The sequence below is a fragment of the Diplotaxodon limnothrissa genome, linkage group LG12 (assembly GCF_057381915.1).
Source record: "Diplotaxodon limnothrissa isolate DT_005_m linkage group LG12, D_limnothrissa_male_GT1.1, whole genome shotgun sequence".
Taxonomy (NCBI): Eukaryota; Metazoa; Chordata; class Actinopteri; order Cichliformes; family Cichlidae; genus Diplotaxodon; species Diplotaxodon limnothrissa.
In genome coordinates, this window is record NC_140607.1 from 10,562,996 (window position 1) to 10,575,560 (window position 12,565).

Here is a 12,565-nt window from a genome sequence, read left to right on the forward strand (position 1 = left end):
TCAAAGAAGTGAAGCTTCCAAGATACATCGCATGTATTCTTTTGACAGCTTTAATATGGTTTTCCATCACATATACACACAGTTTACAAAAAGGTAATTGTGTTATTCCAAAGTTGAAACTATGCAGCATTGATCCTGAATACTGTATGCTCTTCTTTTTATTGTCTCTCGTCATGTGATTGAGGATAAATGCTGACACCACAGTTTCAAGCAAAGCATGAGACTTAAAATGTACAGCAAGAAAAGAATGTAAAAAGTGTAAAAATAAAAAGATATATTTGAAGAGCTTTGTTCCAAAATGAAATGTACAGCATGTGGGAATAATGTCATCTCCATGAAATAAATACAGCTTCATTAGGGGGTTGTTGTGACTAAAGTAATAAGATTTCTGAATGAATGATGTGCTCTTTAAAATACTGGGTTTGTTTTTTTGTTTGTTTGTTTGTTTGTTTTTTCCTCCTAATGGTTGTACAGCATTTTGGAATGAAACCCTTCATTTGTCACCCCATGACATGGTCCATCTTTACACTATGTGTGAGTTTGCTTATGTTTGGTTTGTCCAATAAATGCAAACTTATTTCTTCATAAAAAAGATGTGTGTGTCTCATCATATGAACATATTGAAGCCCCTTGAAGCAATTGCTGTTGTGATTTGGAACTATGTAAATAAAAAGACAGAATGTTCAATTCAATTCAGAGAGGAGCCTACAAAGCTTTTCCCCTCCCCCACCTCGGCGCCTCAGACCATATCACTGTCATGCTAATGCCTGCTTACAGACCGCTCGTTAAAACCACCAAACCGGTTCGTAAGCGGATACAAGTGTGGCCAGAAGGGTCTTCGGAGGCTTTACAGGACTGCTTTAACACCACAGACTGGAACATGTTTAAGCAGGCTGCCACCTATAACAACACCACTGACCTCCAGGAGTACGCAGAGACTGTTACTGCCTACATCAACAAGTGTATTGAGGATGTAACAGTCACGAAAACCATAACTGTCCGGGCAAATCAAAAACCATGGATGACAGGAGAGGTCTACAGGCTGCTGAAAGCTCGGAATGTTGCCTTCAGAGATGGTGACGAGGCGAGCCTGAGGACAGCTAGGGCCAACCTTTCCCGTGGCATCAGAGAGGCTAAGAGACAGTACTCCAGGAAAATATCCCATCACTTCAAAGACAGCAGAGACTCACGGAGCCTGTGGCGGGGCATTCAAACCATCACAGATTACAAGCCCCCACCACAGACCTGTGATAGCACTATCCCCCTGCTGAACGAGCTGAATACTTTCTTTGCTCGCTTTGAAGTCCAAAACAGCACCACTGCACAGAAGACCCCACCCCCTCCTGGTGACCAGGTGATGACTCTGTCCCCGGACAGCATGAGGAGATCCCTCAGCAGGATCAATGCACGTAAAGCTCCGGGTCCTGACAACATTCCTGGTCGTGTACTGAGAGACTGTGCAGTGGAACTCACTGATGTCTTCACAGACATCTTCAACATATCACTCATCCAGGCTGTCGTCCCCACATGTTTTAAAGCCACCACAATCATTCCGGTTCCAAAAAAGTCATCTCCCTCCTGCTTTAATGACTACCGTCCTGTTGCACTTACTCCCATCCTGATGAAGTGCTTCGAACGACTAGTCATGAAACACATCAAGACTGTCCTGCCCCCCTCCCTGGATCCCTTCCAGTTTGCGTATCGGCTCAACCGATGATGCCATCTCCACTGCACTCCACTCAGCACTCACACACCTGGACAAAAATGACTCATATGTTCGAATGCTGTTCATAGATTTCAGTTCAGCATTCAACACTATAATCCCCCAACAGCTCACTCAAAAACTGGTCCAGCTGGGGCTCAACACCTCACTGTGCAACTGGCTGTTGGATTTCCTCACCGGAAGACCTCAAGCAGTACGGGTCGGCAGTAATACATCCAGCACCATCATTTTAAACACGGGGGCCCCGCAGGGATGTGTGCTGAGCCCCCTCCTCTTCACTCTGCTGACCCATGACTGCACTCCATCATATAGCTCCAACCTCTTCATCAAGTTTGTGGACGACACAACGGTGGTGGGTCTCATTAGCAACAGGGATGAGACCGACTACAGAAGTGAGGTGAGACGCCTGGCCACGTGGTGTGTTGACAACAATCTCTCTCTGAATGTGGAGAAGACGAAGGAGATTGTTGTGGACTTCAGGAGAATGCACACCCAACATGCTCCTCTGACCATTGACGGAGCGTCTGTGGAGAGAGTGAGCAGCACCAAGTTCTTGGGTGTGCACATCACAGAGGATCTCTCCTGGACGTACAACACCACAGCACTGGCCAAGAAATCACAGCAGCGTCTCTTCTTTCTCCGCAAACTAAGAAGAGCAGGAGCACCAGCCCATGTACACTTTCTACAGAGGCACCATCGAGAGCATCCTGTCGAGCTGCATCACTGTGTGGTTTGGAGCCTGCAATGCGTCCTGTCATAGAACCCTCCAACGCATAGTGAGAGCTGCAGAGAGGATCATTGGTGTCTCTCTCCCCTCCCTCCAGGACATTTACAGCACCCGTCTCACTAAAAAAGCCCTTTGCATAGCGGCTGATCCCACGCACCCAATGCAAAGCTTCTTCAAGCTGCTGCCGTCAGGGAGGAGACTGCGGAGTCTCCAGGCCAGGACCAGCAGACTGAAGGACAGCTTCATCCATCAGGCTGTCAGGAAGCTTAACTCCCTCCCGATTCTGCCCCCTCTCCCCTCTTCTCCTCCATGGTCTCACTGAACTCTGTCACACACACACACACACACACACACACACACACACACACACACACACACACACACTCTCTCTCTCTGACTCACTCACTGGCCTGCACCAGTTACCAGTCACTTTGTGGAGCATTGGACTGCCATTACCTCATAAGACTTTGTTGTTATACTATCTCTTACCGTATATTACTAAATCTCCATTTGCACTATTTGCTTATTTGCACTACTCTGCCTGGTTTACACTCAATGTCATTTACCCTTACCTGAATATTGTATATTGTATATTGCATAGCTTTCTTGTTAAATTGTATTGTATTTATTAAAATTTTTACTTTTTAATTATTTTATTTGCATTTTTTAATCACTCTCTTATATTTAAATGTTCATATTTAAATGTTCATTTGCTATTTCATCTAGGGTTTGAGAGTAACGAAATTTCTATTCTCTGTATGTCCTGTACATGTGGCAGAATTGACAAATAAAGTTGACTTTGACTTTGACTTTTGACTTTGAATTCCAAACAATGAGGGGAAACAAACACCATGACTGGGACGGTTATGTACTTTAACATGACATTATAGTACAGCAACTGTGTTCTCACTATGCTGCTTCACATTATAAGGTAGATACCCTACATAGGTTTTTAGCAAAGTTATTATGTAATGCGTGAAGCTGGCTGTTGTTACAAGTATAGGTTAGATGACACTTCTGGGACTAAAGTGTACATTATTAATGCAATGTGGCTATTGATATTATGGAAGTCTGTTATGCTATGCGTCATCAGAAAAACATTCCTGATGACATTATGTGCTCAGTCATCAGTTTCAGGTCATTTTGAATAAAACAAAATTTCAGTTTGTAAATTATGGTTATTATTTAGGGCTGGGTATCGTCACTGATTTCTAGAATCGATTCAATTCCGATTCACAAGGTCCCGAATCGATTCGATCCACGATTCGATTTAATTCGATTCGATTCAATTCGATTTGATTCTAGGAAATTTTGACAGTCAGATATATCATAATTCAGATCAGTACATTTACATATTTTTGTATCTATAAAAAGGAAGCTGACACACGCAAGACTTTATCAAAGGTGCGAGCATCACAGCAGATGCCTTTGTGTCAAAGTAGCTGAAGATAAAACACAGAAAAACATGAAGGTGATTTTCCTGGCCTGGGATTTTATAAAAATATTCTGCAGTACATCAAAAACGAAAGAAAACCATTAATCAACACATGAACATTACCTCTGAAGTTCCAGCGGTTTTCGTAGAGACACGGCTAAGAGTTTTGCATTTTGCATAATTTTAAAAAGTTTAAATTTGTTCAGTATTGAACGGCAGAAATGAGGTTTTCTTTTCGGAAGTATATAAAACGAAAAAAAAAAAACGTCGGCCGACAGCGCTGTAAACAACGGTAGACCTGTGTGTAACAAGTAGAGATGGCACGATACCACTTTTTTATGTCCGATACCGATACCGATATCATAAATTTGGATAACTGCCGATACCGATATGAATCCGATATAGTGTTTTTTAATAAACAAAACTGTTTTTTAAATATCTTGCTGCATTTTGTATAAGTTCATACTCAAGTTTAAAACAACAACTACACTAAAGCTATTCTGTTATACCTGTATGCAAAAAAAAAAATTTCATAGTACAGCAATACTGATCAATCTAATAAACTTAAACCTACACCATCCTCCCTATTCTGGTATTTTAAAGAGTACTTAGCATAAATATTAAGCAACCTAACTAATAGGGTTCCAACTCCCAGCAACAACAAAAATAAATAAATAAAAAATAGGGAACCACCCCTCACGCTCCACCTCATGATGCTTAATCGACGTAATCAACCTTAATTTGATGCAGTGTGAAAAAAAATGCACAGAAATCAATTATTTTTCAAGAAATATTAAATAGATTCAACATCTTTCTTCAACAAAATTGCAGACTGCACAGATGGTACCTTCCCAAAGGAAAAAGTACTATAGCTTACTAGGGTATATATATATTAGACTTAATAGTTACTATATACAGTAATTGACTTCTATTCATTTTACATCAAATTAAAACTTTGGGTGTAAGATAATTATTTATTAAAAGCTAGACATTTTAAATGAGAATAAGAAAGAAAAGTATGTCTTTGTGCCCCCTTTTCCCTGTTAATGCCCTATCGGCCCCCCTGGCTAAACTTTGCTAGATCCGCCCCTGCACAGTTACCAGCGTCAGCTACATAGAAAAAGATCCTCGAGTAGAAAGTAATATTAAATAAATTCTAACAACAGCTGATCAAGCTTAAACGTGCTGCTGTTGTTTATCCGCTGGTTTCCTCTTTCTGGTGCAAAGTGGGCCAAAAGCAAACTAGAGACACGGACTCGCGACAGAAAAGCCGATCAGCTGATCGTTAAGCAGTTTCATGATTGAAGTAGCAGCAAGAAGAGGCAGTCGCTCCATATATCGCTTGTTAAGCTTAACGCAGGAATGCTTTACAAACATTCAGAGATGGACTTACACACTTGCTTTACTTCTCTTGGGATAACTTTGTCGGAGATGAAATGCCGGGTTGCTAGCGAAGCTCCAAATGCTATCCAGACCACTGACAGGTCGGCATGCCACAGCCGCTCTATCACGTGATGCATACTGCTCCGACGTGCTAACGTTCTGAGGTGAGTTACGGCGTGTTGCAAGTTTTGTGAGGTGCTTTCGTGATATTTAATGGATCGGATTACATTTTTTATTTTTCTCCGATATCCGATCCAGTAATTTAGGTCAGTATCGGACCGATACCGATACGTAATATCGGATCGGTCCATCTCTAGTAACAAGCAAGCGAATAATGAAGAAAACAGATTTTTAGACGGAAACTGTTGTTGAAGTACAGAGAGCTGTGCATCGTTGTCGAAGCAAAACAGCAAAAGTCAGAGTGAATACATGACGATGTTTATGTGAAGCGTAGTTTGGATCTTCTTTTGCTGCTGGTTCGGTCAATATTGTTTGGAGAGAGATCAAACTAACAGCTTTAGAATCAGCGCATAAAGGGCGTGAACACAAAGCGTGGACCAGCCGACAGATCAGAATCAGCGAGCTGTCGGCTTTCAGCCCCGACTGTGAGAAAGGCGATATCTAACTGATTCTGATCCGCAGGTTGCGCTGTGTGTTTAAGTCTTTGTGCAGAATCCGTGTTCCTGCTCTCATTTACTGTCTTAGCTGTTTGGTGGTTGTTGAAATTTGGGGGATTTCACCAGAGATTTTGGCATTTCGGGCAAAATAAATTTATATTAAAAAAGCGATTCAGGATTTTAATGAATCGATTTTACGTTATCCAAGCCAGAATCGTTTTTAATCGATAAATCGATTATAAAAACCCACCCCTATTATTATTAGAGTACAAGTTGACAAGCAATAAATATGTAATGTCTTTGATAGTATTGTCATATCCATTCCTCATTCGCTATATCCACTTTCAAAATCCAAGGTGATGGTGAAAAAGCTCAGCTCAGGTTTTTATAACATACTGCTTCACAAACCAATGAGTAACATGCATGCCGAAATCTTTTGTAAACAATCTGTGAATGTTCTCCAAAGTTAAAGTGAAAATGTATGAGAAAACTTACAAAAATATTAAAGAAGAGGTCGCTGACACTCTTTGGTCATTCCGTCTCAAAACAGCATATTTTTAGAACATTTCTTGCTTAACTACCTCCATTTTCCATTTTAAAAAAACTTCATGGTCCAAGATTTGAGCATATATAATGACTGAAAACTTCTATCTTCATATATAAAATACTTTTTAAAATATATTACCATCAACATGAATCAGAATCTGTAATTTGGGAGAAAAATGAAGTTTTATTCAGCATGACTCAAAATGAATGGCTGAGTCTACAGACTAATCAGAAAAGTGCCAACAGTATATAAGTCCGAGGACCATTTCCCCACAGACCTCCAAAGAATGTCTTTTAACAACCACAGGTATCAACCCCTGGTGGCTTCAAAACAGTGCAAAGAAACTTTATGCTTCACATTAGCCAGCTTACAGTTGGACATTTTGTGAAAACCATATGTAGGGTCATTGGCTAACAATATACAGAACTGTGAAGCCACTCCTGCTGTGAATTGTTGCTCTATTTAAAAAAAATGATTTGAATTGAACATTTTCATTGGCAATTGTAATTTAACTGTTGTTTTTTCTCAGTAATTGATTAGAATTTCAGATTGAATAATTCAGTTATTCCATTACATGTAAAGACTCTGCCAACGCTCCTCATGCCAGCATTTCACAGCAGAGATTCTGCATTTTCATACTCCTGCTCAGTCACAGCTCTGCCCACGTCGTCATAAAGTCCATCTGCTTTCTGAGGGAAGACCAGAAAAAGATGTAACACCTGTAACTCTTCATGCTGTTGAAATGTTTCAAGATATGGAAAGTTTAAGTTTACCTTAAAAAGGTGTTTTTTTGTTGCTATGAAAGAAAAGTCAGAGAGTTTAGTGAACCCACCATGGTTACATGCTACAACACGATGCAGTGACCATTGTTTATTATTCATGAAATATTAAAACAAGCGCTAAAATTCTTACATTGCAAAATGGTTCATCTCACGCAGCACAAATATCTTCCCTTACCATCATTTATTATCTGAAGGACTCATTAGAAGTGAAGAACATAAATGAATAAATGAAGGCCTGTCTCTACAGCTGATGGTGAAGAACCTGAATCCAGAATGTGCAAACAAAGATTTCATCTGACTAATTTCATCAAACATGATATTCTTAATTTCATTTTCAGCTGTCATGGTCTAGGTCGTTGACCCCAAGTTTTGAATTTGGGAGGTCTTGGGGTTTGTTCTCATTTCTTTTTCCATATCTTTGTATTATAATTCTGTTGTCCTGTTCTATAGGTTTTTTTTTTTTGGTTCATCCTAGGTTAAGATGAGATTTGGGTTGGATCTCCATAGTCTCCTTCTTTTCTTTTTTCCTGTGCCTCTGAGTTTCATTATCTCTATTTTTGGTTTCTTGTTTGGTTAACTTAGTTTCCCTTTATTTCCATTCTGTGTTCCTTAGGTTAGGCAATGTTTAGTTATCATCTTTTGTGTTTCCTTTCTTTCCTCCCTAGTCAGTCCTGTCTTTGTGTGTTTATTCTCCTGTTGCTCTGTCAAGTTTGTTATTTCCTGTTTTATTTTGATAGTCTTCTGTTTCATGTGTATTATTTTCAGTTTGCTTCGCCTGTCTCATCACTCAGATTAGTGACAGCTGTGTTCCCGCCTGTGGCCCGTCTCCCTGGTTATCCTCATTGGCTGTGTCCCAATTCAGAGACCGCATGCATGGAGTATGCATTTTGAGACTCCAAATGTGCCGTCGATTTCCCCAAACATCAAGCGTCGTCCGGTGCACGCTTCGTGGTCCCATATATCCCACAATTCATAGAGCGGTGGTGGGTGTGGATAGTTTTGCCGCAAAACACGGCAGACGGCAGAAGCGGAGCGGCCGAAGAGTGAATATCATGTCACTTATTTATGTGCGAATGTTTAATAATGAAGAACATCAAAACATTACTGTTGGCCACATGTCGGCAAAGTTATGTGACATTAGCGATGTTTGTACTTTCAGCGTTAACTTGGTTTAGAGCCTTTACTTTAAAATATACACCGTTCAACAGTTGACCTTAATCCTACAGAGAATGTGATGATTTTATGGATAATTAAAGTCAGTCATATATCCACAAACACAACAAGCTGAAAGTCAGTGATGCTGCTCAGTTTGCAGTCCTGAATCACGGCACAAGCAGGATTCACTGCACTGTTAATGTTAGCTATGTTATATTGCTGCCTCTGTTCGGTGGTGTCGAGCCAAACGGACTTTAACGTGTGTTTGAACGAGCTGACGGTTCACTCGTTAAGCTGAAAGAAAGATGCTTTAATCACAGGAGTCACACATGTGTCCACTGCACCATCTGGGAACTCTTCTTGTTTCGTAATAACACAAACACTAAATCGTCCTTCTCTGGTGCTGTTTTGTAGTGTATACACCTGAGACTGTCACCTGTCTGTCTGTCCTGCACTCTCTCCCCTTTTCTTTCTCTCTGATTGTGGAATAAAAGTATGAACATGTATTTATAAGTTACACTTGTGTTTGAATCCTGCAGCTTATCACACATTTGATTTCCATGTGTGACAACTGCAAGTGTCCAGAGTGAGGACAGACTGAGGGACCCACTGCTGCACATCATCTGTGAGGCTTTGCACCCCTGATGAGCCACCAGGACAAACTCAGCAGTGTGTGAGGAAGAGGAGGAGGAAGAGCCAGCAGCAGGTGACAGATGGAGAGAATAGACAGACTGTTCCCTGTTTGTGAAGGACTGCTAGGAAAGTTTAAAATAACTAATTGTCAGTCCTGAATCAGTCTTATTAGGTAATGTTCAAATAATTTTATCATTCCAGTGTTTTCAGTGTGGGAGAAAGTACTCAGGGCCTTCAAGTTGAACACTATGAAAGGCAGCAACAAGTTTAATGTTCAGAAACCTAAAGTATGTATCAGCAGCAGAATGGAGCTAAAAATAAATGTTTGTTTCAGTTCTATGAAGCTTTGAGTATTTTGTAGCACTGCTGTGTTTGTTGCATCATATTGCTGTAATTGTTTATATGCTTTATATATTCTGAGGTATTCTATAAGGATGTTATGTGTTTGTATACTTTCTGCCCAGTTTGACCCATTTAGCAGAAGCCAGCCTGTTTAAGGCTCTGATATCTATTCTGTATGACTTAAAGCAGTTATGACATGGTCTGATTTTCTCACCCAATAAAGGGATATTTAATATATCAGCCTACTCTTCATTCTATCAGAAACAGTTATCACAGCTCGTACATTTTCTTTTTACACATATATGTAAGCATTGAGCCAAATGTAATAATGCCAACATATTAAACAAACAATATTTGTCTCTTATATATAATACATCTATATATACACTGTCAGAGATACTTGTCTTTGAGTGAAGATTTAAGGTGATAGGACATAAATAACTGCAACTTGAATCTTTGACACAGAGTTCAAGCTCACTGCTGTAATATATCCTGTAATATATATATATATCATAATAATCTGACAATAAATATAATATTGGCCATATTATATTTACATTACCACAGTGAGATGACTTTAGTCTCATGCACAACATTAGCTAATTGTTATTTACTAACTAATCTTGAAATGACTGTTTAGTAGAGAAATGAAGCCCAACAATCAGGTTTTACAGTCCTGTGGTCTCAGCCTCAGATACTCAACTGATCAAAGTGATGTCATGAAAAAAATTAATGACCAAAAAAACACTTTTTCTCCTTCATTTCTGTCAAACAATGCTGTATGAAACGTTTCTCGCGGTTAGTATCATGGTTGCGAGGCAACCTGAGCAGCACGACGAAGGCTAGACCGTACCATTTCACAAGCCTCTCACTTCCGCACTTCCCGTACTTATAGTACGCACCGTACGTAGTATGCATACTGCACGTATTCCAAGCGTGCGGTCTCTTAATTGGGACACAGCCCTTGTGTATATATTCCCTGTGTTCTCCTCCGTTCCACGTTGTGCTGGCTGTCTCCATTCTCCAGATTAATGTCTACTGTAATTCCAGCAATAAAGCTGTGTTTCTGAGTTTAGTTCCACCTGGGAGTGCTGCATTTTGGGTCCTACCTGCTTCAGACAGCATTTTAATGACATCAACCAAACATAAGAAGACCACCACCAGAAACAGATGTTTGTGCTGAACATTATCAGTGTAACTGCTGGTTCTTACATGGCGTTTCTCTACTTGAGCACTTTATATTAACACGCACTTTTTTTCTATAACTGAGTACTTTCATTAACATTCATACACTGGAAAGTAACTTGTGGTTTAGTGTCTTGCCCAAGGATGCTTTGGCATGCAGACTGTAACAGCCAGAGAACCACCAACCTTCCTTCTGACTTACATCCACCCCATCCATCCATTCGCTTCCGCTTATCCTTTTCAGGGTCGCGGGGGTGCTGGAGCCTATCCCAGCCCCGTTTAGGCATTTAAGACACATTTGCATCTTTTAAAAGCTCTCATCCCACATAATTTACAGAGGTGCCAAAATTAAAGTGATTCTTAAAAATATGATGTATACATGAATGATAATATTGTAAAACTGTTCTTTTTGTTTTCTTTGTTTTTAATATATCAACAGCTCTAAGCTCCACTAAAAGTTAACATGTATAAATCTTTTAACTCTCAAAATCCAATAAATTGCTGTGTTGTTGTTGTGCTCCTGTCTTCCTTCCCTCTTCCCAACTGGTCAAGGCAGATGCCCGCCCCTCCCTGAGCCCGATTCTGCAGGAGGTTTCTTCCTGTTAAGGGCGACTTTTTTCCTTCCTGCAGTCGCCAAAGTGCTTGCTCATAGGGGGTCATGTGATTGTTGGGTTTTTCTCTGTATGTATTATTGTAGGGTCTATCTTACAATATAAAGCACATTGAAGCCACTGTTGTTGTGATTTGGTGCTGAATAAATAAAATTGAATTATAATCTGAAAGGAATAAGAACAGGATGGATGGATAGATAGATGTTTTCTAAGTTTTATACTTCATGTAGTTGTGTCACACAGCACAATTTTTCTAACTTTAGCTTCAGTGCAATAACTGTGTGTCTGTTGTGGTGAGGTATAAAAATATCTTACTTTTCAGGTACATGCGGGTAAGTGTGGTCACTATGGGCAGCAGAGGGAGCAGAATCCAGCGAATTAAGCTCCAGATATATGAAGCAGTAGCTGCAGGGGGTTTCAGAAAAAGCATGTGGTTTGTATACATGTTGTGAAGCCCATGAGCACTATAATGACATTTACTTGCTTATCCACATTTTTGGCACTAGAACAGGGAAACTACTGACTTGTCAGTGTTTTAATATCTGTTTGCACATCCAGCTGACACACTGCAACACAAACACTATGTTACTAACTCCACTTTGGTCTCCACCATCTCCAGAGATTAATATATGGCTAGTTATGTTTACCACCTGGCCTATTATTAATTTATGCTAATCTAACCAAACAAAATTTGTGGTGTGCAAAATTAGGAACTAATCCCAGAAATCCTAGTTAACACAAAGTGCTGAGCAACAGTCCCAAATCTTAACTGGGCTTACAATCATAGAAAACTATGACTCCCATAAATACTCATATTAGAAAATCACCTTTTGTAATTTTTTAAATTATGAAAGCTTAACATGCACATAACATTGAAATATCATCTTATGCTTACAGTTGTGGATGTAGCCTTCAGCCAGCTTGATGATGGTGCCATTCCTGCTCAGCAAACCACACCAGTACACTCCTTGTTTGTGGTTTGGCTCCAACACTTCCACAGTGAAGGAGCTCACATCCTGGGTCACCTTCAGTTTCCCTCCATCCACCAAGCGTTCACTGTGACTGAAGGTGAGGCCGGTGCAGCACTCGGCAGAGTTCTGCTGACACCAAACCCTCAGAAGGCTCTTGTACTTCACTTCATAAGGACATGTCAGCTTCTGCCAAAACAATGCCTCACAGGTACCTGCACAGTGACATTGTTTAGGTGTGGAAATAATTTTTAAATTTTTTCTGGGGCTCCACTAAAGTTTTCCTCTTGATGTTGGTTGTTTTTCACTCAGTTTCATTCCAGTACTTGTAGATATTCATTTGAATAGGAATGGGGTTTTTTTTGTTTTGTTAAGCCATACTGTTTCATACTGACCTGTTAATACTCATGTACTAAGATATATTAGTAATAGCCAGTACTAAGTAATACAATAACAA